At 45.2% G+C, this 24,801-nt stretch overlaps 2 long non-coding RNA genes across 3 annotated transcripts in view; one reads left to right on the top strand and one right to left on the bottom strand.

The window, feature by feature from the left end:
* Positions 1–21,955, bottom strand: part of LOC148136069 (uncharacterized) — a 32,603-nt gene extending 10,648 nt beyond the window's left edge. Inside the window, exon 1 of the long non-coding RNA XR_015754740.1 lies at positions 21,819–21,955. This is a non-coding gene — a long non-coding RNA (uncharacterized LOC148136069). The remainder of the gene's footprint in view (positions 1–21,818) is intronic.
* LOC148136067 (uncharacterized) overlaps positions 1–24,801 on the top strand; it is a 55,065-nt gene that overhangs the window by 4,394 nt on the left and 25,870 nt on the right. For both annotated transcript variants that reach the window (XR_015754742.1, XR_015754741.1), the window contains exon 3: positions 4,335–4,432. This is a non-coding gene — a long non-coding RNA (uncharacterized LOC148136067). The remainder of the gene's footprint in view (positions 1–4,334; positions 4,433–24,801) is intronic.

The raw sequence follows: 24,801 nt of genomic DNA, 5'->3' as shown, positions 1-24,801 counted from the left end.
ACACAATCCTTTATCTGAACCCTCAGGACCAGTTGGTTTTCGGAATTCAGAAGTTTTTTGCATTTCAAAATAAGTGACTGTTTAATTGTGAAATTTTTAAAAATTGTACTGAACAGCAGTCTCATTGGTGAGTATTACAGGCCCTGAGACAGAATTGATGCCAGCCAGTGCTGGGTCATGCCCCCACATTACATCTGAGTGATGTGGGTTGAGTGGTTATGGAGTTGGGTTAACTGTTTGCACGCCAAACAACTTTGTGAATGAGAAAAATCTTCACAAAAGGAACTTTGGATTTGGGAGCTTTTCAGATTTCAGGATTTTGAATAAAGGATTGACTACCTGTGCTTCTAAATAAACCTGTTGAACTATAAAAGCAAATTACTGCGGATGCTGGAATCTGAAACCAAAAGAGAAAATGCTAGAAAATCTCAGCAGGTCTGGCAGCATCAAAGCTTTGACAAAGGGCCAGTTAGACTTGAAATGTCAGCTCATTTCTCTCCTTACAGATGCTGCCAGACCTGCTGAGATTTTCCAGCATTTTCTCTTTTGGCTGTTGAACTATAAGTTGGTGTCGTATGATCTGATTAAGATCTGATTAAGGAACAGATATTCTGTAAATGCAATTCAAACAGTCCTGAGTTTGTCACACTTTAGAGTTAACACTTGCTTCTTTGGAAGCGGCTGGGAATAAAAAATGGGCAATGTGTGACATAGTCGGGACAACCGACAAAGTCAGAATATTTGTCATTATCATACGAAAAGAAGAGAAATGCCCGCAACTCGAGAAATTGGATTTGTGAGTTCTGTTCGTGACATTAAATATGCTGGGCAAAATCGAGTCGTAATGTCTTAAGTCAAATGTCTCATTCAAGATTTTCTCTATTTAATGGCCCACATTCTGCATTCTGTACTGTTAATTCTCTGACATGCTCTCAAACTCAATTATTAATCATAGTCACAATATTGCAGATACTAAACTCAGTTATTTGTTGAAACAGATATTTTTATTCCTATTAATATTTTTTTATTCCTGTATGTCCATCCTCCTATTCACGTGTCCACTCCACCCCCTTCCATGAACCAATCACAATTACCCCCACCTGCATCCACCTATCACCATCTCACCTGCCTTTCCCCCAGCCCTACTCCCCATTTATTTCTGAGCTCCCGTCCCCTTCCCTCCCTCGTCCCAATGAAGGATCCCAGCCCAAAACATCATCGACTTCCCTGCTCCTCCAATGCAGACTGACCTGCTGTGCTTCTCCAGCTCCACATTGTTGACTTATATTTGTTTATCTCCAGCGGATCATTTAACTTTGGAAACTTTGGACCAAACATATCCACCCAACTGAGAATATTTTCCCACATGCAATCCATCACATTTCCAAGCTACATTCATGGCTCCATTTGTGAACAGATCAGAAATGATAAATATAATAAAAATAAAGCATCACATGGTTTCAAATAAGTTATCATTCTATTTCCCACTGCAGTCAGACATTCCATTGCATTCAGTTCCTCACAAACAATTACAATTTATAGTCTGAGATATACCTCACGGGTATTCTGCTATTAGTGCTCCACATTTACTCCAATACTATATTTACAGATACCCACAGAAAAACAAGAATACTGGCTCAGAAGTTCATATCTGAGCAGTTACCCACACTCTGTACAATTCCACAATGACACATCCTCTTAGCAACATGAGGTTCCAGCCTGAGGTTTATGATCCCCATTCAGTACAATTCCATGATCAGAGTGATTCCTGGAGATCTGGATCAACAGTACACAACATTACAATCAATCTCTGGATAATGCAGAGTGTCTGTGAGCTACAGACAGAGTTTCTTTCCTCAGTTGAGGAATTACACCATAGAGTAAGTTTGAAAATGTTAACTGCAGACATTAATCTCACACAATGGAAACTCGCATTAACCCAGTGATCTGTCCTCACCAATGTCATGACCCCACACATCCACTGACTGATAAAAACCCACAAGATGGTCAAAGCCATCTCGGCTGACCCTCACTTTTTACTCCATAATAACCTGCTGTATCCATTGATTAGCACTGCTGCCTCACAGCGCCTGAGACCCGGGTTCAATTCCCTCCTCAGGCGACTGTGTGGAGTTTGCACTTTCTCCCCGTGTCTGCGTGGGTTTCCTCCGGGTGCTCCGGTTTCCTCCCACAGTCCAAAGATGTGCCGGTCAGGTGAATTGGCCATGCTAAATTGCCCGTAGTGTTATTTAAGGGGTAAATGTAGGGGTATGGGTGGGTTGCGCTTCGGCGGGTCGGTGTGGACTTGTTGGGCCGAAGGGCCTGTTTCCACACTGTAATGTAATCTAATCTAAAAAATCCTCCAAACCTGGCAATATCCTTGTAAATCTTCTCTGAACCTTTTCCAGTACAATATCTTTCCAAAAGGAAGGAGACCAGAATTGCACCCAATATTCCTAAAGTGGCCTAACCAATGTCCTGTACAGCTGCAACATGGCCTCCCAACCCCTGTACTGAATACTCTTGACCAATAAAGGGAGGCATAACAAACGTCGCCTTCACTATCCTATCTACCTGTGACTCCACATTCAAAGAGCTATGAACCTGCACTCCAAGGTCTTTTTGTTCAGCAACACTCCCTCGGACCTTACTATTAAGTGTATAAGTGCTGCTAAGATTTCTGGCTGTGACAGTTGCTCCATTTTTGAGGTTGTTTTAGGTGTTTGAGGTGATTTCCTCGAATTTCAGGAGTAGCAATTACTGTTTTATTTGCTGTTGTATTGTTATGGAACTTTGGAGAGTTATTGATTAGATTCCCTACAGTGTGCAAATAGACCCTTTGGCCCAACAAGTCCACACCGACCCTCCAAAGAGTAACCCACTCAGTCCCATTTCCGTCTGGCTAATGCACCTAACATTATGGGTATTTTAGCATGGCCAATTCACCTGACCTTCACATCTTTGGACCTGTGGGAGGAAACCGGAGCACATGGAGGAAACCCACGCAGACACGGGGAGAATGTGCAAACTCCACACAGTCACCCAAGGCTGGAATCAAACCTAGGACCCTGGTGCTGTGAGGCAGCAGCACTAACCACTGAGCCATCGTGCCGCCCAAACTGAGAAGGTGACCAAACTGATGGAGGAGGGTAAAACTGTTGATGTGGTGTATATGAATTTCAGTCAGGCGTTTGATAAGGTTCCCCAGGGTAGGCTAGTTCAAAAAACTATGGAAGCATGGGATTGAAGGTAATTTAGTGGGTTGGATCAGAAATTGGTGAGCTGAAAGAAGACAGAGGGTGGTGGTTGATGGTAAATGTTCATCCTGGTGTACTGCAAGGATCTGTGTTGGGTCCATTGCTGTTTGTCATTTTATAAATGACCTGGAACAGGGCACAGAAGGATGCATTAATAAATTTGCGGATACCACTAACGGCGATGGAGTAGTGGACAATGCCGAACAATGTTACAGGTTACAGAGGGACATAGATAAACTGCAGAACTGGGCTGAGAGGTGGCAAATGGAGTTTACTGTGGGAATGTGTGAGGTGATTTACTTTGGAAGGAGTAACAGGAACAAAGAGTACTGGCCTAATGATAAGATCATTGGGAGCGTAGATGGGCAAAGATCTCAGTGTCCATACAAAGACCCCTGAAAGTTGCCACCCACGTTTAGGTTTAAAGAAGGCATACAGTGTGTGAGGTTTTATTGGTAGAGGGATTGGGTTTTGGAGCCACGAGGTCATGTTGCAGCTGTACAAAACTCTGGTGCAACTGCACTTGGAGTACTGTGTACAGTTTTGGTCACTGCATTATATGAAGGACGTGAAACCTTTGGAAAGGTTTCAGACAAGATTTACTAGGATTGCCTGGTATGGAGGGAAGGTCTTATGAGGAAAGGCTGGGGGACTTGTTTTCATTCGAGACAAGAAGGTTGAGAGGCGACCTAATTGAGACGTATAAGATAATCAGAGAGTTAGATAAGGTAGACAGTGAGAGCCTTTTTCCTGAGATGGCAATGGCTCATACGAGGGGACATAACTTTAAATTGAGGGGTGATAGATATGGGACAGATGTCCGAGGTAGTTTCTTTACTCAGAGAGTAGGAGGGGCATGGAAAACCCTGCCTGCAACAATAGTATACTCACCACCATCGAGGGCTGAATGACCTCTCCTGCGCTGTATTGTTCTGTGTTCTATTTTCACCGTGAGGAATTGAATGGAAACTAAATTTGCTATTGTTGAATATAAATGTGCAATTCAAAGACACAGAGACCTGACACTATGTTATTTCCTCTTTTAAACTTCTCATGTTTTTGTGTTAATTTGCCCAGACGTGTGTGTCAGAGTATTCAGTGAGGAAGAGTGAACAGGAGCCTGTCGTTGCATTTCCCTCTCTGGCCTGCAGTGAAAGATTACATTCCTGCCTCAGGTAACTGTCTGTGTGGGGTTTGCACATTCTCCCTGTGCCTGCGTGGGTTTCATCAGTTTCCTCCCACAATCCAAAGATGTGCAGGTCAGGTGAATTGGTAATGCTAAATTGCCCACAGTGTTAGGTGCATTCGTCAGCAGCAAATATAGGGGAATGGGTCTGGGTGGGTTACTCTTCAGAGGGTCAGTGTGGACTTGTTGGGCCAAATGGCCTGCTTCCATACTCTGAGCAATCTAATCTCATCTCATCTAATACTCACCTACCTCCATATCATTTATTTTTCTACCCACTTCATTCACTGAGAACAGATTACTTGATATGAATGTTACTTTTGTGTGTATGTAATTCATCTCTTGGTTTTGCTTGTGTTGTTCCACTTCCTACTAATTGTTGCTGATTACTAACAGCACTTTACACTGGCTTTACACCTCCAGTCTCTGTCATTTTGCCCCTCAGATGGAGTCATTCCTTGCCCATGAGGAAAGGAGTGTTATCATGTTGCTGCTCCTCCTTCTCCTTTCGGTCCATTCCTCACGTGGACTCCTCGTTCCGTTCTCTGCTGCACCTAATGTTGGCTCTGAGTTACTTTGATTGATTCACCAATTGAATTATTTTTATAACTGGATATGTCACGGCGTACTTTAACTGGTCTCTGAAATGTTTCTGTGTCACCACATAAATAAGGGCATTTGTGCAGCAACTGAAGTTCCTCAGCATGTATCCAATCTGACCAAAGAGACGAAAAGAAACTTTATCCAAGGAATAACCAGCATTAAAGAAATATAAAATATGCAACAACCAGAGAAGTATGAAGCTGGCAGATATGGCAAAGAGTACAATCACAGAATTCTTCCTGCTCTCCACCTCTGGATCATTCTGTGTTTTTCTCTGACCTCTCAGTTCCTTCCGCACCTTAATGGCCTCGAAGATATGTCTGACAGTCAGAATGTTGATAAAGAGAATAAAAGTGAATGGGAACAATGGTGTTAAAAAAGTCTCAAAATATCTAAAACCTATCCACCGAGGATCATTATAATAACCAGACCAGGTATAACAGTACCATGGAACATTGTTGATCATCTTTCCAGGTCTATATACAAAGGCATTTGGAATGTTCTTTAAACAAAAGAAGATGCAGATTGTTGCTAGAACCCTGGTTGCAGTTTTCCCTGTGCAATACTTAGTTTTCATCTCATGTAAACAAATGGCAACAAATCGATCAAAGGAAAAAGCAATGGTGAACCACACAGAACAATCAATGGTCAAGCGGTTGAGGACATAGAGAATGGTACAAACAGGAGTGATTTGCAGGAAACACGGTGGATAATAATAACGTTGAAATCGGTGAAGGATGATACAAAAAACAATGAACAGTAGATCTGACACTGTCATAGCCACCAGATAGTGAGTGCTGCATGTAGAAAGGCCACATTTGCCCCAAGCTAAGTTTACAATCACCACTAGACTTACTGTAAGAGAAAAAAAAGGTTTTAAGTTATTAATCAAAGTTTTTTTGTGCCTGAGCCCAGACTGTAAGTAATGACACAAAGATAATTGTTGTTCCATGTCATATGAAGCTTAAAGAATCTGAACCACATCTCTCTAAATTAATCATTTGCACTTTTAAAGGATATAGGAGAACATGAGCAGCAGATTACTCACAGAAACACGGTCATATACTCAAGGTGGTTTTGGGTCAGCAGCTGCTTTACAGGTTAGTCTAACTGGCTGACATTTCCCCTAAGTCCCCAGCATTCACACAAAGACACCTGGTATTAGGAAAACAAAGAACATCAGACACCTAACATGGATATTGATCGCAAAATTTCTGTATTCGGTTTTGGAGTCTCCATAGTTCAGTTTGCCTCCAGAATTCTATATCCACACTGTATGAACTGCAGGAGAGGGCATTTAATCACTCCACAATGTCCAGGAAGGCTGGGTTCTATATTATGGACGAACAAATGATAAGGCATTGAATCTCTCCCTCGTGCACAGGATTGAACATCCTGACCATCTGAACCATGAAGGTGTTCAGCAGCAAATCCAATCACATTGTACCAAGTTGGATAGACACTACAATCAGGAAGACTTCAACATTTGACCCAACTCCTCCACCTGTCCAAGTTTGTACAACATAGCCCTCAGCAAATAAAATCTGAATTCATGCAACTTTGGTCACTCTAACTGTCCTGAAGAAGAGCCCTGCTTGAGACCTCTACTTTCTTCCTCCTGAGATGCTGCCTGACCTGCTGTGCCTTTTCCAGCACCATGCTCTATCTGCAGCCCCCATAGTCTCCTCATTCCTAATGACCTGCTGAACCCACCCATTGCCCTGCTTTATCTGGGCTCCCATTTGGAGCGAGCTGCCTGAGCAAGATCCACCAACACAATCCCTTTCCATCAAGGAATGGGAAACACCAGGTGTCACTGAGAGGTGGGTTGTTACAAAACCCATCTGACCGATAGCAGACTGTGAACTACCACAGAGAGAGGGTGGTCTTCCAAAACTAGCCAGGGGCCGGTGATCAGCCAAACTCCATTAATGTGGTCTCTGTCTAAACCCATTCTGCACATTTTAGAAAAACACAATGCTGAGGACCCTCCTAACTGACAAACTTTAAACTCAGTCAGTAAGGACACTATTATCTGACAGTGGGATTTGCCTTCCTAAACGAAAATATATTATTATCAGTTGTTGATAGAGCATAGAACATTGCAGCGCAGTACAGGCCCTTCGGCCCTCGATGTTGCGCCGCCCTGTCATGCTCATCTGAAGCCCAACCCACCGACACTATTCCATGTACGTCCATATGCCTGTCCAATGACGACTTAAATGCACTTAAACTTGGCGAATCTACTACCATTGCAGGCAAAGCATTCGAGACCCTTACTACCCTCTGAGTAAAGAAACTACCTCTAACATCTGTCTTATACCTATCTCCCCTCACTTTAAACTTGTGTCCCCATGTGTTTGCCGTTCCCATACTTGGAAAAAGGCTCTCTCTGTCCACCCTATTTAACCCTCTGATTACCTTGTATGTCTTATTAAGTCACCTTCCAGCCTTTTTGTCTAATGAGAACAGCCTCAAGGCCCTCAGCCTTTCCTCGTAAGACATTCCTTCCATACCAGGCAACATCCCAGTAAATCTCCTCTGCACTCTTTCCAAAGCTTCCACATCCTTCTTATAATGCGGTGACCAGAACTGTACACAATACTCCAAGTGTGGCTGTACCAGAGCGTTGTACAGCTGCAGCACAACGGCCTGGTTCCGGAGCTCAATCCCTCTATTAATAAAGGCCAAAGCATCCCCTCTATTAATAAAGGCCTTCTTAACATCCCTATCAATCTGGGTGGCAACTTTCATGGATCTGTGTACATGGACACCGAGATCTCTCTGCTCATCTGCACTCCCAAGAATCTTACCATTAGCCCAGTACCATTCCGATTACGCCATCCACACTTGTCCACATTAAACTCCATTGCCACCTCTCAGCCCAGCTCTGCATCCTATCTATGTCTCTCTGCAACCTACTTCATCCTTCTTCACTATCCACAACTCCACTGCCCTTAGTGTCGCCCGCAAATTTACTAACCCACCCTTCTCAGCCCTCATCCAGGTCATTTATAAAAATGACAAACAGCAGTGAACCCAATACCGACCCTTGCAGTACACTGCTAGTAACTGGACACCAAGATGAACATGTTCCATCAACTACAACCCTCTGTTTTCTTTCAGCAAGCCAATTACTGATTCAAACTGCTATGTCTCCCACAATCCCATTCCTCCGCATTTTGTATAATAGCCTACTGTGGAGAACCTTATCGAATGCCTTGCTGAAATCCATATACACCACATCAACCAGTTTAATCTCATCTATCTTTTGGTCACTTTGTCAAAAAAGTCAATAAGATTCGTTAGGCACAACTTACCCTTCACAAAACCGTGCTGACTGTCCTGATCAGATTATTCTTTTCTAGATGGTTATAAATCCTGTCTCTTATAACCTTTTCCACCACTTTACCAACAGCTGAAGTTAGACTCACTGGTCAGTAATTACCAGAGTTGTCTCTACTACCCTTTTTGAACTAGGGAACCATATTTGCTATCCTCCAGTCCTCAGGCACTATTCCTGTAGACCCAATGGTGATTTGAAGATCAATATCAAAGGCTCGGCAATCTCTTCCCTTGCTTCCCGGAGGATCCTAGGATAGATCCCATCCGGCCCAGGAGACTTGTCTATTTTCACACTCTGCAGTATTTCTAATACCTCTTCCTTGTGAACCTCAATCTCCTCTAGTCTAGATGCAAGTATCTCTGTATCTTCCTCACCAACATTTTCATTTTCTATAGTGAACACTGTCGAAAAATATTTATTTCATGCTGCCCCTATCTCCTCTGACTCCACACACAACTTCACACTATTATGTTTGATTGGCCCTAATTTAACACTCGTCATTCTTTTATTCCTGACATACCTATGGAAAGCCTTAAGGATAATCCTGATCCTATCCACCAACAATTTCTCATGTCCCCTCCTGGATCTTCTGAGCTCTCTTTTTAGGTCTTTCCTGACTTCCTTGTAACCCTCAAGTGCCCTAATTGAGTTTTCACATTTTGTCCTAACATAAGCCGCCTTCTTCTTCTTGACCAGGGATTCCACTTCCTTAGTAAATGTTTTAAAAAATTCTCAAGGTCAGGTTCGTAGGAGAGTAGTCTGACACAGAACAAACAGCCAAGAGGCGAGTCTGCTAGAATATGAGCATTTTATTCCCCGCAGCGTCGCCACAACCAGGTCTCATACTTACAACGGGTCTGGCTTATACTCACTCTACATGTAACCGGAACTGGGATCCGTCAGTTCTCGTAGAGCGGTTGCCAACAACCCACGCTCGGCGGTTAAACGTAACCCCGGAGCAGACTCCCGGGTCTGGCTTATACTCACTCTACATGTTACCGGAACTGGGAGCCGTCAGTTCTCGTAGAGCGGTTGCCAGCAACCCACGCTCGGCGGTTAAACGTAACCCCGGAGCAGACTCCCGGGTCTGGCTTATACTCACTCTACATGTTACCGGAACTGGGAGCCGTCAGTTCTCGTAGAGCGGTTGCCAACAACCCACGCTCGGCGGTTAAACGTAACCCCGGAGCAGACTCACCGAACTGGAGACTTTTCCAGCTGATATACTCTTTTCCAGATAAACATTCATGTGAACAGCAGAGCAAGGCTAAAAAACACATTCCATACTGGTTACATATAGATAAGAAGGTTCACACGGGACTAAGCAACACCTTAGATTCACACATGTATTGGGACATAATTTTAACTCTTTCACCACAGTAAACCACAGCTCAAGTGCTCTATATCTTCTTCCCTGCCTGACAGGTACATACTTATCTAGGACACACAGGAGCTTTTCCTTGAATAAGCTCCACATTTTTAATGTGCTCATCCCCTGCAGTTTCTTTCCCCATTCTACGCTTCCTAAATCTTCCCTAATTGCATCGTAATTTCCCTTCCCCCAGATGTAACTCTTGCTCGGTGGAGCACACCTATCCCTTTCCATCACTAAAGTAAACCTGACAGAATTGTGATTGCTGTCTCCAAAGTGCTCACTTACTTCCAAATCTAGCTCCTGGCCAGGCTCGTTACCCTGTACTAAATCTAAAGTGGCTTTGCCCCTTGTAGGCCTGTCTACATACCGTGTCAGGAATCCCTCCTGCACACACTGGACAAAAACTGACCCATCTATAATACTCGTACTGTAGTGATCCCAGTCAATATTTGGATAGTCGAAGTCCCCCATGACAACTACCCTGCCTCTCTCACTCCAGTCGAGAATCATCTTTGCTATCATTTCCTCTACATCTCTAGGAGTATTCGGAGGCCTATAGAAAACTCTCAGCTTGGTGACTTCTCCTTTCCTGTTTCTAACCTCAGCCCATACTACATCAGTTAATGAGTCCCCAAATATACTTTCTACAAATGTAATATTGTCCCTGATCAACAAGCCACACCTCTCCCTCTTTTACCATCTTCTCTGTTCTTACTGAAACATCTGAATCCCGGAACCTGCAACAGCCTTTCCTGTCCCTGCTCTATCCATGTCTCCGTAATGGCCACAACATCGAAGTCCCAGGTACCAGCCCACGCTGCCACTTTATTTCGGATGCTCCTCTCGTTGAAGTACGCACACTTCAATCCAGGTTCTCGCTCGCCAGTGTCAGGTACTTGATTTGGGAACTCCCTACTCTCATCCTCTTCTGTACCTCTCCTACAATTTTGGTTCCCATCCCCCTGCTGTATTAGCTTACATCCACCTTAATCACTTTAGCGAATTTCCCACCCAGGACATTGGTACCCCTCTGGTTTAGATGAAGACCATCCTGCTTGTAGAGGTCCCACCAACCCCAGAAAGAGCTCCAATTATCGAAAAACCCGAAACTCTCCCTCCTGCACTATTCCTGTAGCCACGTGTTCAACTCCTTTTTCTCCCTGTTCCTCACCTCACTAGCACGTGGCACGGGCAGCAAACCAGAGAAAACAACTCTGTTTGTCCTAGCTCTAAGCTTCCATTCTAGCTCCCTGAATTTCTGCCTCAAGTCCCCATCTCTCTTCCGACCTATGTCATTGGTGCCAATGTGGTCCATGACTTGGGGCTGCTCTCCCTCCACCCGAAAGATCCCAAAAACACGATCAGTGACATCGCGGACCCTGGCAATCGGGAGGCAACACACCAACCATGAGTCGCTCAGAGAACCACAGAACCTCCTATCTGTCCCCCTATATATCGAGTCCCCAATGACTACTGCTCTGCTCCTCTTCCCCCTTCCTTTCTGAGCAGCAGGTGCGCCTCAGCTTTCCCCTGGTAAGTCACCCCTCCCAACAGTATCCAAAATGGTCTACTTATTGTTGAGGGGAATGGCCACAGGAATAAGGATGATTCAATGCAGAGTTTTGTATGAGCTAAGTTGTTACAAGACTTACCAGGAACACCAACCACAGCGAGGATGGTGTCAAACACCTGATCCACCCTTTCTCTGAGAAGATGCATTTTGTTGTTTCTTTCCCTTCCTGCTGCTGGCAATCTGTTGGAATCAGAGAATTCTCTCGGAGATGGAGCTGACACACTTCCAGAGACTTTATTTTATACTGTGTGGTATCTCCACTGGGAAACCGTGATTACATCTTCAAATTTTTATATCATTTTGAACAAACAATTAATTACAACACATTTATTTTAATGATATGATATCATTGAGATTTAAGTCTGTATTTGAATACTCCAAAGACTAGATTAATCTGATCCTGTTAGGTCTCAAATGTTCATTCCAATTTGTCTTCAACAACAATACTTGCAATATTTCACTCACTATCAATCCCATCAATATCTGAATATCTTTTGATATCCTTTTCAGTGATGACCTTCATTCTGCTGAGGTTATTCAGACATTCAATACCTCATGTTGTCGAGCTCCTTGAGAGCTGTTCCACTGCTCCCTGTTATCCCACAGCTTTCCTTGTTAATTCAGTTACACGACTGCTTTGGGAAATTCTCTCTGTGAATGAGCACTCTCATACAGAACCTGAAGCTGATACCGACCACACCGACAGCTGGAACTTCCACTCGGTCGCATTTTCTCAAAACAATAATCAGAACCTTACATTCAAATTAATACCATGATGGCATCATTCGGGATAAATGTCCCCTTCATTCCATCGAGTTTGTACCTCCAAAATTACACAAAAAGCAGCACAAGTCTCAGTCCCCAGCACTTCGTCCATGGTCTTGAATGTTTTGACATTTCAGTGCATATCCAAGTACTTTGTGATGGTTTTGAGGATTTCTACCTCAACTCCCCTCCTGGACAATGAAGCGCAGGCCCCTATCCTCTGGGTGGCATGTCCTCTCTAAACCATTTGCCATTCAGCTTAAAATTACACCATCTTGTTAATTGCCTTCTGACTAAGGGGGAAAACTGCTTTCCATTCACCCTGTCCACATCTCCTTTGGTCTTATATACCTCGATCTCTGCTCTAAAGAAAGCAGCCTGAGCTTATCCAGCCTCCCCCTTCACAGCGAAACTGCTGCAGCCCAAGCCTGTTCTGGTGAATGTCCTTTACCCTCCCTCCAGTGCAATCACATCCATCCCATGGTGCAGTGACCAGAACTGCACACAACACTCCAACTGTGGCCTATCCAAATGGCTGTAGAGCGCCAACAGGACCCTCCCTGCTCTGATAATCTCTGCCTCAAAGGGTAAATACATGTTTCCTATCTGCCTTCTTAACTGCCCATTTAACTCACTGGCCTCCGCACTGGGACTCGAGTCCCAGTGCAGAGGTCAGTGAGGGGAATCGAGTCCCAGTGTGTGAATGTGTGTGTGTGTGTGTGCGTGTGTGTCTGAGAGTGTGTGTGTCTGAGAGTGTGTGTGTCTGTGTAAGTGTGTGTGTGTGGACACACACACAGAGACACACAAACACACACACAGACACACACACTTACACAGGCAGATAAACACACATACACAGATAGACACGCAGACACGCACACACACAGATACGCACACACACAGACATGCACACACACAGACACAGACAGACATACACACATACAGACACAGATAGACATACACACATACAGACACAGATAGACATATGCAAACACAGACACAGATAGACATGCATAAACACAGACACAGATAGACAAACATAAACACAGAGACACACACACACAGACAGAGACACACACACACAGACAGACACACACACACACAGGCACACACTCAGACACACTGACAAACACAGATACACACTGACAGACAGAGACAGACAGAGACAGATACACCACAAAGACTCACACACATAGACGGAGATACACGGTCACACACACACACAGACTCTCACAAACACACATACACAGTCTCACACAGACAAACAGGCACACAGACACACAAATACCCCGATTCTCTGACTTCTCATTTCCCTTTATTGACATTTCTGTTTATATTTCATGGGATAGACTGGACGCCAATGTCTATCATAAACACCTTGCCTATACATCCACACATCCTGCATCCTGCAAAGACTGTATTCCATTCTCCAACTTGGCAGCGGTCCTCAAGGCAGGCCAATTCCTCCAGAGCAGTCCCACCTCCTTGCAGGCATGACACCGCATAGCCTTCACTGACCAGAATGCCAGGTAAGCAAAGACCTCCTTTAGACCAAGCAGTACTGACCCCATCCCCGAAAACATCTCCCCGAGCTGGCAAAGGTGTGATGAAAGTAAATCAAATGGAAAAAAGGGCAGGATGTTCAACAAAATGACCCTCTGGGAAATTACCTCCAGAGGGTCAACAGGCAATACCATCGTAGTGACAGTAAGGCCCTTCTCCAGGGTGGGTTGCACCACCTGCTCAGTCTTCAGGAAGAACACTGCCTTCCCATAAATCTTTGATGCAGCGACAATGGTGGGGAACCAGACTAGCCCCATCAAGGCCGCTGACAGGTCTTAATGGTCAGGTTGGGGTGAATGTAACATTTCATCCCGAGCTGGTTTGTTAAATAAGGAAAGGGTGACGATGCCCCGGGAGGGGCTGGTGGGGGAGGTGAAAGATGCATCCACCCCCATGTAGGAATGACTGGGCCCCACCCTCGGTGTTGTTTTACAGAGTCCTGTGATTACCATCGCCCCTCCCAACCTAGACCAACACCTCCCCACACACAAATAGACAGTAAAGGAAACTGAGAGAGTCCTGTCAGGCTTGACCTGTCAGTCCAGTCACCCTGGCAACCATGCCCTGACCTGCTACCCAAACCACAGGTGCAAAGCAATTGCTCCCCAGTGCCCAGAGCACTAGTCCCTGGCAGCAAATAGGTTACAGTCACAAAGCAGCAGCCAAAAGGAGATGGTCCAGGCTCCAAATAGTTCCAGGACTCCAACATACAGCCACTCACTGTAAGTGTTCAGCTCCCTCTCCCCCCTCCAAGAAATTAGTGACCATGCCAGAATCCCCAAACTGAAGAAGTCATCCAGGCTCCAGAAACAAATCTTCCAGGCACCGGTGAATAGAATTGCAGACCCTCAGGCTTCTCAGGGCAGCAGCAGCAGTGACAGCAAGTCCCAAGTTTGGTTCCCTCCAAGCTGCAGTACCTAAGGCCCAGGCTGTAGGCCCCAATCCTCAGCATTTTCTCCCCTGCATAGGAGGTGCAATTACAGCAGTCTTCAACTCACTGAGGAAAAATACAGGCCACCAGGCTTACAAAGGCAGTAAAAGGATCAAAGAATCCCAGGTTCAAGTGCTTCCAGGCAGGCAGGCTGCAGTGCTAGAGACTTCATGTTCTAGGCCTCAACCTACTCAGCTGCTCTCAGTTGCAACAACTCAGCATCTATTTTCCAAGGACAGCAGCAGCAGAGTGCAGACTCCCTACACACTGCCCTCTATGGGAGAACAAACCTCTGCCGTCACTCTGTCCCCTGACATTAAGCCAGTTTTGTATCCAAGTGGCAAGATCACTCTGAATCCCTTGCGATCTAACTCGATTAATTAGTCTACTTTGTGGAACCTGTTCAAAGACTTTACTAAAGTCCAAGTATACAACATCTACTGCTCTGCCCTCATCCATCTTTTAGGTAACTTCTTCAAAAAGCTCAATTACATTTGCAAGACACGATTTTCCTCATACAAATGGATGCTAACTATCCTGAATCAAATTCTGCCTCCATAAATATCCAAAAATCTTAGCTTTTGAGCTCACCTTCAACAATTTAACAACAACAGATGTCAGTCTCACAGGTCACTAGTTCTCCTTACAACCCTTCTGAAATAAAGGCACAATATTAGACACTGTCCAGTCACCAGGCACCTCACTTGTAGTTATAGATGATGAAAACATTTTGCAAGGGGCCCTGTAATTCCCTCCCTTACTGTGTATATCTGAGTGGGATGCATTAGACCAGGTGCCAGAGATTAATCCATCTTTATATTCCCTAAAACCTCCAGAACATCATCTTCTGTGATGTGAACTGTTTTTAAAACATTAATATTTATTATTACATTAAAGGAAGAGGCTAATTAAAATATCAGGTGTCATTTTATGACAGTGAATTCAGAGCAATTTAGAACCCAGCAAAGGAGGACCAAGAAACTGCTCGGGAAATCAAAAGGAGAACGTGAATGCAAACAAGGAACAAACAAATGGACAAAAAGCTTCAATCGATATTAGAAAGGGAAGTGAAAGCAAAGTCCAATGTGGAGCAGTGAATGTGTGGACAGGATAAATTATTGTAGAGAACAGGGAAATTACTGGGAAAATAAACAACTACTTTGTGTCTGTTTTCATGGAGGAAGATCCAGAAAATCCCCCAGAAACACCAAGTGACCGTGGGTCTTGTGCAAATAAAGAAAATAAAACCCTTCGTATCAGGGAGGAGGTAGGATTTGGAAATAAAGCTGGATTGAGCATTGATAAGTCTGATAGATGAAATGTACTTCATATCAGAATTCCGGAGGAAGCAGCAATAGAAGCATTGATTGCATTGGACAGCATTGGGTTTTGCTCTGGTCATTTGCAAAGGCAGGAGTCCATTCTGGGTAAGTGGAAGGTGATTAATGTGGGAGACAGTATGCACTGCAGATGTTGGAAGTCAGAGTCAACAAATGTGAAGCTGGAACAGCAGAACAGGTCAGACAGCCTCCAAGGAACAGGAAAATCAATGCTTCAGACCAAAACCCTTGGATAACCGGAATGTTATGAACTTAATCTGACTACTTGTGAAGGGAAGAAGAGGGAGATTGGCGACCTACAGATCTGGTAACTTGTTATCCACAGTCAGGAATCTGTTAGATTCTATGATAAAGAATATGATCTTAGATATTTAGAATGTAACAGGAAAATTGGGGAGAAAGATTATGCATTAATGAAAGGGAAATCATTACTGAGAAATGTTTTTCAAAGTATTTGAAGTGTATTCCGGATGATTTTTGAAGACCTCACACAGTGAGTTGGCAAATAAAGTTAAAGGTGAGAGCATTGGCAAGAACATGTGCAAATGGAAAAGTAAAAGTTAGGTTTGCCTTCATTGAAAGGGATTTGGAATATTGAAGGAAGACATCCTGCACCAGTTGCAGAGAGTGTTGGCGAGACTGTATCTGGAGTGTTATGTTCTGGTCTCCTGATCTGAGGAAGAACGTGCTGAGTACAGATGAACTACAATGGAGATTCTCCAGATTAATTCCTCAGGAGGGAAAGTTGTCTGATGAGGAAACATGGCCTGTGCTATTGAGAGATTCAAAAGAATGAGGCATGATCCAGGCAGAGAAGCCCAACTAACACAGAGACATGGAGAAGTGCTGGCAGGCAAGATGAGGAAGAATCCCAAAATATTCCACATGCACATCAAACAGAACAGAGAACCAGGGAGCAATTAGGGCCCATTAAAACCAAACAAGGCAATCTGTGTGTGAAGCTGATGAACATTGGCAGATACTTACATGAGCGCTTCATATCTGTTTTACTTGGGAGAAAGAGGATGCAAGTACAGATTTCAAGAATGTGGACTATGAAGCTCTTCAGCAGATTGGTATAAAATGCAGGCAGGGGTTGATGGTTTTAGTTGGTATGCAATTGGTCAAATCCCCTAGTCTGAATGACTTGTGTCTCAGGACACTGTGGGAAAGCCAACAGAGGAAAAGGCCTGACCAAAAGTTTTAAGTCAACTTTTGTCACAGATGTGGTGCCAGAGGGATAGAGAACAGCTGGTGTGGTTCCACATCACAGGAAGGGTGCTGGAGATAGACCAGGCAACTTTCAACCAGCGAATATCAGATCAGTGTCAGAGAAACCATTGGAAAAAGCTGGGAAGGAGAAAATCGATCTTCATTTGGAGAGGCAAGGTTTGATCAGAGAGAGACAGCATGAATTCTATCAGAGGGTAGTCTTGCCTAACGGATTTGAGTGACTTATTTTTGAGAAAGCTGTTCATCTTGATTCTTAGCAAGATCATGAGAAAACTCCACATGGGAAATTGATAAACAAAGTAAAGTCTCATGGTGTCTTGGCAAGTTACATCCAAAATTATCATCGTGGCAGGAGACAGAGGGTGGTGGTAGAAGGCCGTCTGTGTGACTGGAGACCAGTGTCCAGTGGGTGTACCACAGCAATCAGTGCTGTGTCCCATATTATTTGTGGTACTCATGATGTAGATGTGAATGTGGAGGGGGTGTGGGGGGGGGGGTGGTGTTAGTTTGTGCGGACTGTGATGAATAAGTTTGCATTTGACACCAAAATTAGCTGGTGGTTGACAGTTAAGAGGAAGGTCTTATGTTACAGAAAGATATAGATGGAATGGTCAGATGGCAGATCATTGACAGATGGGCTATAATCCTGATAAATATGAGGGAATGTACTTTGGAAGAAGGAAGCAGACAGGGGCATACACAATGAATGGCAGCATGTGAGGAAGCTCAAAGGTTGCTTCTCCAGAGATCCCTGATTTGAAAGGTTATGAGGTTACTCAAGAAGGCATATGGGACCATAGACATAACCATTCTTCATTGAGCCATAGATTATACGAGATATTTGGGACTTTGGTTAGACCACAGAGGAATACTGTGTGCATTTCAGGATTGCACAGGAAGAGGAGATTTACTAGGATGTTCCCTGGGATGGAACGTATCAGCTATCAAGAGCAACTGGGTAAGCTTGGGTTGTTTGCTCTGAAGCAGAGAAGGCTCATGGGGATGTGATTCAGAAGGATAACATTACGAGAGGCATGGACAGGGAGGATAGACAGCACTTGTTCCTTTTAGTCCAAGGGTCAAGAACAAAGGAATACATTTTTAAAGTAAAGAATTTGAGGGTTAAAGAGGTTTTGAGGATTGTTTTTCACCCAGAGGATGTTGGGAACTGCAATGCACTTCCTGTTGTCACGGGTAAACTCACAATCGTTAAACAGGACTTGGAGGAGGACTGGAAGTGCCATAACATTCACAGCTATGGGCCTCGTGAAGGAAAGTGGGACTAATGCAGATTGAGCTGGATTTCAGATGGTACAGAGTCTGTGCTTCTGTGGCTGTGGAAGATCAATTAACCTTATGACAGGAATTGATGTATTTCTGAAGAGTATATGAACAAGGGTTATAAGAATGAACTGGAACATCTTCTAAAAGAATGTCAATGGGAAAGGTTAACGAAAACAAGTGCAGCTTCCTTTCCAGTCTGAAACCCGAGAATGCAGAACAGGGAAATGGCAGAATGAGGAAGCAACTACTTCAGTTCTGTCTTCACAGGAGAAAACAAAACAAAAAAAACTTCCTAACAAGAGAAGGAAACCTCAGTCTGGTGAGAAAAACAATGAACAGAATGGAATTAGGAAATAAATGGTTTTGGAGAAATGATTGGGAGTGAAGTAATGGACAGAGACAAAGTTAACATAGATTTATGAAATGGGAATTATATTCGAGAAAATGATTGGTACTTAAATTATGGAGAAGTAATGGATGTGATGCATTCGGATTTTCAGAATGGCTTTTGATAAAGTTCCAATTCTAGTTTGTAAAATCATTCTATGGGATTGGGGCTAGTATATGGACATGATTTTAGAATTAGAGAACTGATAGGAAATAGTGAATCGGAATAAAATAATATTTTTGGAGGATTAGACTCATAGGCTGTCACAGGGTTGGGTGCTTGGCCCCAGCTGTTCACAATACTGATCAAACACGGGTTTGAGGGACTCACATGTAATATTTCCAAGCCTGATGATGGCTCTAAACAATGTAGGATTGTGAGTGGGTGAGGCAGATGTAAAATAACTCCAAGGTGATTGAGACAAGTGGAGTGGATGGGTAAATATGCGGGAGATCAAGAGCAATGTGGATAGATGTGACATTGTATACATTGGAAGTAAACATAGAAAGGCAGCCTGCTGTTTGATAAAGGATTGATTGAACGACCTAGATCTATAAAAGGACTTACATTCCCTTTTTTATTCATCTTCATCTGCCAATTGATTCCCCAAGGTCTCTATTTTATCGTCTTTCTGGTGCCCTTTCACATGTACTACAGCAATCTCTTGTGGCAGCAACAAATCCTCCAAGATCATGGCTACTAGTTTCTCGTGGACCAACTCCTTTCCTCTACTATTTATCATTCCCCTTTCCTTCCAGATCTTCCCAAAGGTATGTACTACCCCAAAGGCATACTTAGAGTCAGTGTAGGTTGTCCCGGCTATTCCCTTTAAATTCCTCAGAGCCCGGTGCAAGGCGTACAATTCGCACGTTTGTCCGATCCTCCCCTGACTTCCCTAATCCATTTGTTCACGCTCCATTTCATACATCCCTTCTCTTTCCCTTTTAAACTCGGGACAATCCCTTTTGAAGTGTCCCAGTTTCCCGCAATGGTAACATCCGGCCACCTGAGGCCGCTCAATTCCATAAGATCCTCCTCTCTCACTTCTGCCCCGTCTCGCTTCTCTCCCTCTCCAACTTTCCTTCGACATTCCTCCTTCGACCCCATAACCTCCCTCCCCCATTCCGGTGGACTTACAAACTTCCCATACGGCTGCCACCATCATTTTAGTCTTATGTTTCTCCCTTATTACATTCCTCTGAACGTACACCTTCTGTGCTTCCCGGAATAATTCTGCAACATCTTTTCCAGCCCAATCCTCCACTTTATGTAATTTCTTCTGAATGTCAGGCCATGACTTAGTCACAAAGTGCACCTTAAGCATGCCCTTGCCTATTTCCCCATCGGGGTCCAAACCTAAATAGTTTCGCATGGACTCCCGCAAATGGTCTAAAAACTCACGCGGGGATTCATCCTTTTTCTGTCCAACTTCGAATGCTTTCGCTAAATTCCACTGTTTGGGCACGCAGGTTTGGATCCCCCTGATTATAAGGCTTCTGAGATCTGTCATATTGGCCCGCCCCCCCCGCGTCGATATGATCCCACCGGGGGTCCTCTAAGGGGTACTTTTGCTCTCCACGCTGAGGGCCGTCCTGATGCTCCCTATCCCAAATGGCCATTGCACTATTCCGGATCATAACAATTTCATCGTAATTACATAGTATTCTCATCATGGCCTGCAGTTCAGCCCATGTGTATATATTGGGCCCCAGAAATTGGTCCAGTTGTATTCCCACACTGATGGGGTCGTCCAGTAGACGGGATAGTTCGTTACGGAGTTGCCAGATATCCCCAGAATTTAAAGGTTGTACTACGAACCCGGTCCGTTCGTTCCCAAATGGCACCTCTCGTAAGGGGTTCAGCTGTTCAATATTGTCACTTCTCCCAGCTCTCAATCCCTCTTCTCGGTCTCTCCGCATCTCGAGTCGGACTGATTTCCTAGTGCCTGGGGTGGGTTCTGTGCCCCCTCCTGTGCCCCCTCCCTGCCTCACTGGTCGTAGCCTGCTGGGAATCGGATTTATCCGTCGCAGGAGGGAGGTCCGCGCTGGACGCCTGGTCGTGCACGGGTGGTATATACGGGGGCGGGGCGGACGGTGGCAAACCATCGGTGAGGATGTCCCAAGATTTCTGGGACTTCCTCGGGTCTGTTCGGGGAATCAGAGGATAGAGACGCATGGGACTCTCGCCGTCCCCCGCCAACCAGGCGGCGTATTTGCTCTCTTCTGGGTCAAACGGTTATTTTCTGTTAACATATACATTTAGGATTTGACACACCCAGTCTTCATCAGACCCATACTCAGGCCAAACTACCGAGGGGGTGCGGATAGGTTCTTTGGTCCATATAAAACAACAATATTTTATCATGGTCTCTTTCTGGGCGGCATGGTGGCACAGTGGTTAGCACTGCTGCCTCACAGCGCCAGAGACCTGGGTTTAATTCCTGCCTCAGGCGACTGACTGTGTGGAGTTTGCACATTCTCCCCGTGTCTGTGTGGGTTTCCTCTGGGTGGTCCGGTTTCCTCCCACAGTCCAAAGATGTGCAGGTCAGGTGAATTGGCCATGATAAATTGCCCGTAGTGTTAGGTAAGGGGTAATACGTATGGGTGGGTTGCGCTTCGGGCCTGTTTCCACACTGTAATGTAATGTAATGTAATCTAATCTAATCTTCTTTAAGTCCTTCGTTCTACTACTGTCCGTCCATAGACTTAACTTCCGACCTAGTGGACTATCGGGGGGTATTTCTTTCCCATTTGCAGTCTTCCCTGACTTCTCCTGAGTAAATCTAGAAGTCTAATTTCCCATGGTGTATCTTCGGTCCTGGTCTTAAACGCCTAAAATGTTTTCACAGATGACCGTCAAAACCATAATTTCCCGTGGTTTATCTTCGGTCCTGGTCTTAAACGCCCAAAGTGTTTTCACAGATGACCGTCAAAACCACGCGGCCAACAAGGACGAACAAAAGAAACTCTCTTACCTTGATCCGTGCACGGAGTTGTCTGGCCTTTTTAAATGTGTGTACCCCCGTGTATAGTCACTAACCGGTCGTCCCAGCACTCGTCCGTGTGTTCCTTTTTCCAGGATTCAAAATTATTTTTAAATGAGCCGGGTCACATCCTCTCTTGGCCGACGGACCAAGCTGATCAGTGAGAAGTATAAATATATACTAGACGCGTCTTTGTTGTGATCAGGCTTGATCCGTGAGACGAAGAGACTTCCCCCCGGCAATAATTATTTCATCCCAGAAGAGCCACCAATTGTGCGAGATAAGCGGCTCTCTGGCCCCATCTCCGGCACTTTTATTTCCCTTCCCAGGAACAAAGACACGGAGGAGTCTGTCCAAAACTTTTCATTCAACTTTGCAAAGTCGGGTGCAGTGCCTCGTGGTACACACATGAATAATAATCTCCACACATTACATACACGTATATGTGGGCTGGGTCTCCTACTGCTGTCTTGACCAATGAGTGCTAGGGTTCCCCACCGTTTTCCTTATTTGGGTTCTGGTGCCTGCGATTATTTTGTTACTCACTTGGCCAATCAGTGTTCGAGTTCCCCGTTCTTTCCTTATATGGATGATGTTGTACAACTGTGGTTAAGGGCGGTTTCTCAGCTATCGAGGAAAGCTGTTCCAATTGTTTCATTCATAAAAACATGGGGGAGGTCCGGCACCAGTTTCAAGTATCTGCTTGTGTTTACTATAGGGTAGAAAAGACTAAAATGCAGCTAACGGTTTAAAATTAAACTACCCCCTACATTTCGGGCAAAAGTCTTTCATCAGGAATACAGGCAGAGAGACTGAAGGGTGGAGAGATAAGTGAGAGGAGAATGGGAGTGTGGAGAACGTAGCATAGAGTACAATGGGTGAGTAGGGGAGGGGATGAAGGTGATAGGTCAGGGGGAGGGTGGAGTGGATAGGTGGAAAATAAGATAGGCAGGTAGGACAAGTAATGGGGACAGTGCTGAGCTGAGGTGGGGGAAGGGGAAATGTGGAATTGTTCAAGTCCACATTGATGCCCTGTGGTTGAAGTGTTCCGAGGCGAAAGATGAGGCGCTCTTCCTCCTGGCGTCTGGTGGTGAGGGAGCGGCGGTTAAGGAGGCCCAGGACCTCCATGTCCTCGGCAGAGTGGGAGGGGGAGTTGAAATGTTGGGTCACAGGGCGGTGTGGTAGATCGGTGAGGGTGTCCCGGAGATGTTCCCTAAGGTGCTCTGCTAGGAGGCGTCCAGTCTCCCCAATGTAGAGGAGACCGCATGTCCAAGGCTCCTTTAGGCCTTTGGATAGAGTTGAGAGTGGAGGTGTGGGCGCAAGTATTGCAATTCCTGCAGTGGCAAGGAACGGTGCCAGTTTGGGAGGGTGGGTTGTAGCGGGGCGTGGATGTCAACAGGTAGTCACGGAGAGAACGGTCTTTGCGTAAGGCCGAAATGGGTGGGGAGGGAAATATATCCCTGGTGGTGGGGTCCGTTAGGAGGTGGCAGAAATGTCGGCAGATGATTTGTTTTATACGAAGGTTGGTAGGGTGGAAGGTGAGCACCAGGGGCGTTCTGTCTTTGTTACGGTTGGAGGGGTGGGGTCTGAGGGCGGAGGTGCAGGATGTGGACGAGATGCGATGAAGGGCATCTTTAACGACATGGGATGGGAAATTGTGGTCTATAAAGAAGGAGGTCATCTGGTGTGTTCTGTGGTGGAACTGGTCCTCCTGGGAGCAGATACGGCGGAGGCAGAGGAATTGGGAATATGGGATGGAATTTTTGCAAGAGGTAGGGTGGGAAGAGGTGTAATCCAGGTAGCTGTGGGAGTCGGTGGGTTTGTAAAAAATGTCAGTGTCAAGTCGGTCGTCATTAATGGAGATAGAGAAGTCCAGGAAGGGGAGGGAGGTGTCAGAGATGGTCCAGGTAAATTTAAGGTCAGGGTGGAATGTGTTGGTGAAGTTGATGAATTGCTCAACCTCCTCGCGGGAGCACGAGGTGGCACCAATGCAGTAATCAATGTAACGGAGGAAGAGATGGGGAGTGGTGCCGGTGTAATTACGGAAGATCATCTGCTCTACGTAGCCAACAAAGAGACAGGCATAGCTGGGACCCATACGTGTGCCCATGGCTACCTCTTTGGTCTGGAGGAAGTGGGAGGATTCAAAGGAGAAATTATTAAGGGTGAGGACCAGTTCGGCCAAATGAAGAGTGTCGGTGGAAGGGTACTGTTGGGTACGTCTGGAGAGGAAAAAACGGAGGGCTTGGAGGCCCTAGTCATGGCGGATGGAGGTGTAGAGGGATTGGATATCCATGGTGAAGATGAGGCGTTGGGGACCGGGGAAACGGAAGTCTTGGAGGAGGTGGAGGGCGTGGTGTTGTCTCGAACGTATGTGGGGAGTTCCTGGACTAGGGGGGATCGGACAGTGTCGTGGTAGGTAGATATGAGTTCAGTGGGGCAGGAGCATGCTGAGACAATGGGTCGGCCTGGGTGTTCAGGCTTGTGGATCTTGGGAAGGAGGTAGGACCAGGCAGTGCGGGGTTCACGGACAATTAGGTTGGAAGCTGTGGGTGGGAGATCTCCTGAGGTGATGAGGTTCTGTATGGTCTGGGAGATGATGGTTTGGTGAAGGGGCGGGGTTGGGTCATGGTCGAGGGGACAGTAGGAAGAGGTGTCCTCGAGTTGGTGTTTAGCTTCAGCGGTGTAGAGGTCAGTGCGCCAGTATATATATATATATATATATATATATATATATAAAACCTGGAAATTTTGAGTCTCCTCAGTTCAGGGCATTAACTCTGTGCTGTCTGTTTAAATATATATAACCAGGAGATTTAGAGTCTCCTCATTTAAGGGCACTGATCCTGGGTTAGCTGGTTAAATAAATAGATATATCCAGGAGATTTAGTATCTCCTCAGTTAAGGGCACTGACTCTGTGCCTGCTGTTTTAATATATATAAAACCAGGATATTTAGGGTTTCCCCAGTTTTG

The sequence above is a fragment of the Chiloscyllium plagiosum genome, unplaced genomic scaffold, assembly GCF_037043375.1.
Source record: "Chiloscyllium plagiosum isolate Xiang-an unplaced genomic scaffold, Cpla_swu_hap1 HiC_scaffold_47, whole genome shotgun sequence".
Classification (NCBI taxonomy): domain Eukaryota; kingdom Metazoa; phylum Chordata; class Chondrichthyes; order Orectolobiformes; family Hemiscylliidae; genus Chiloscyllium; species Chiloscyllium plagiosum.
The sequence above is the reverse complement of the archived record's forward strand: the minus strand, read 5'-3'. Positions and strand labels throughout refer to the sequence as shown.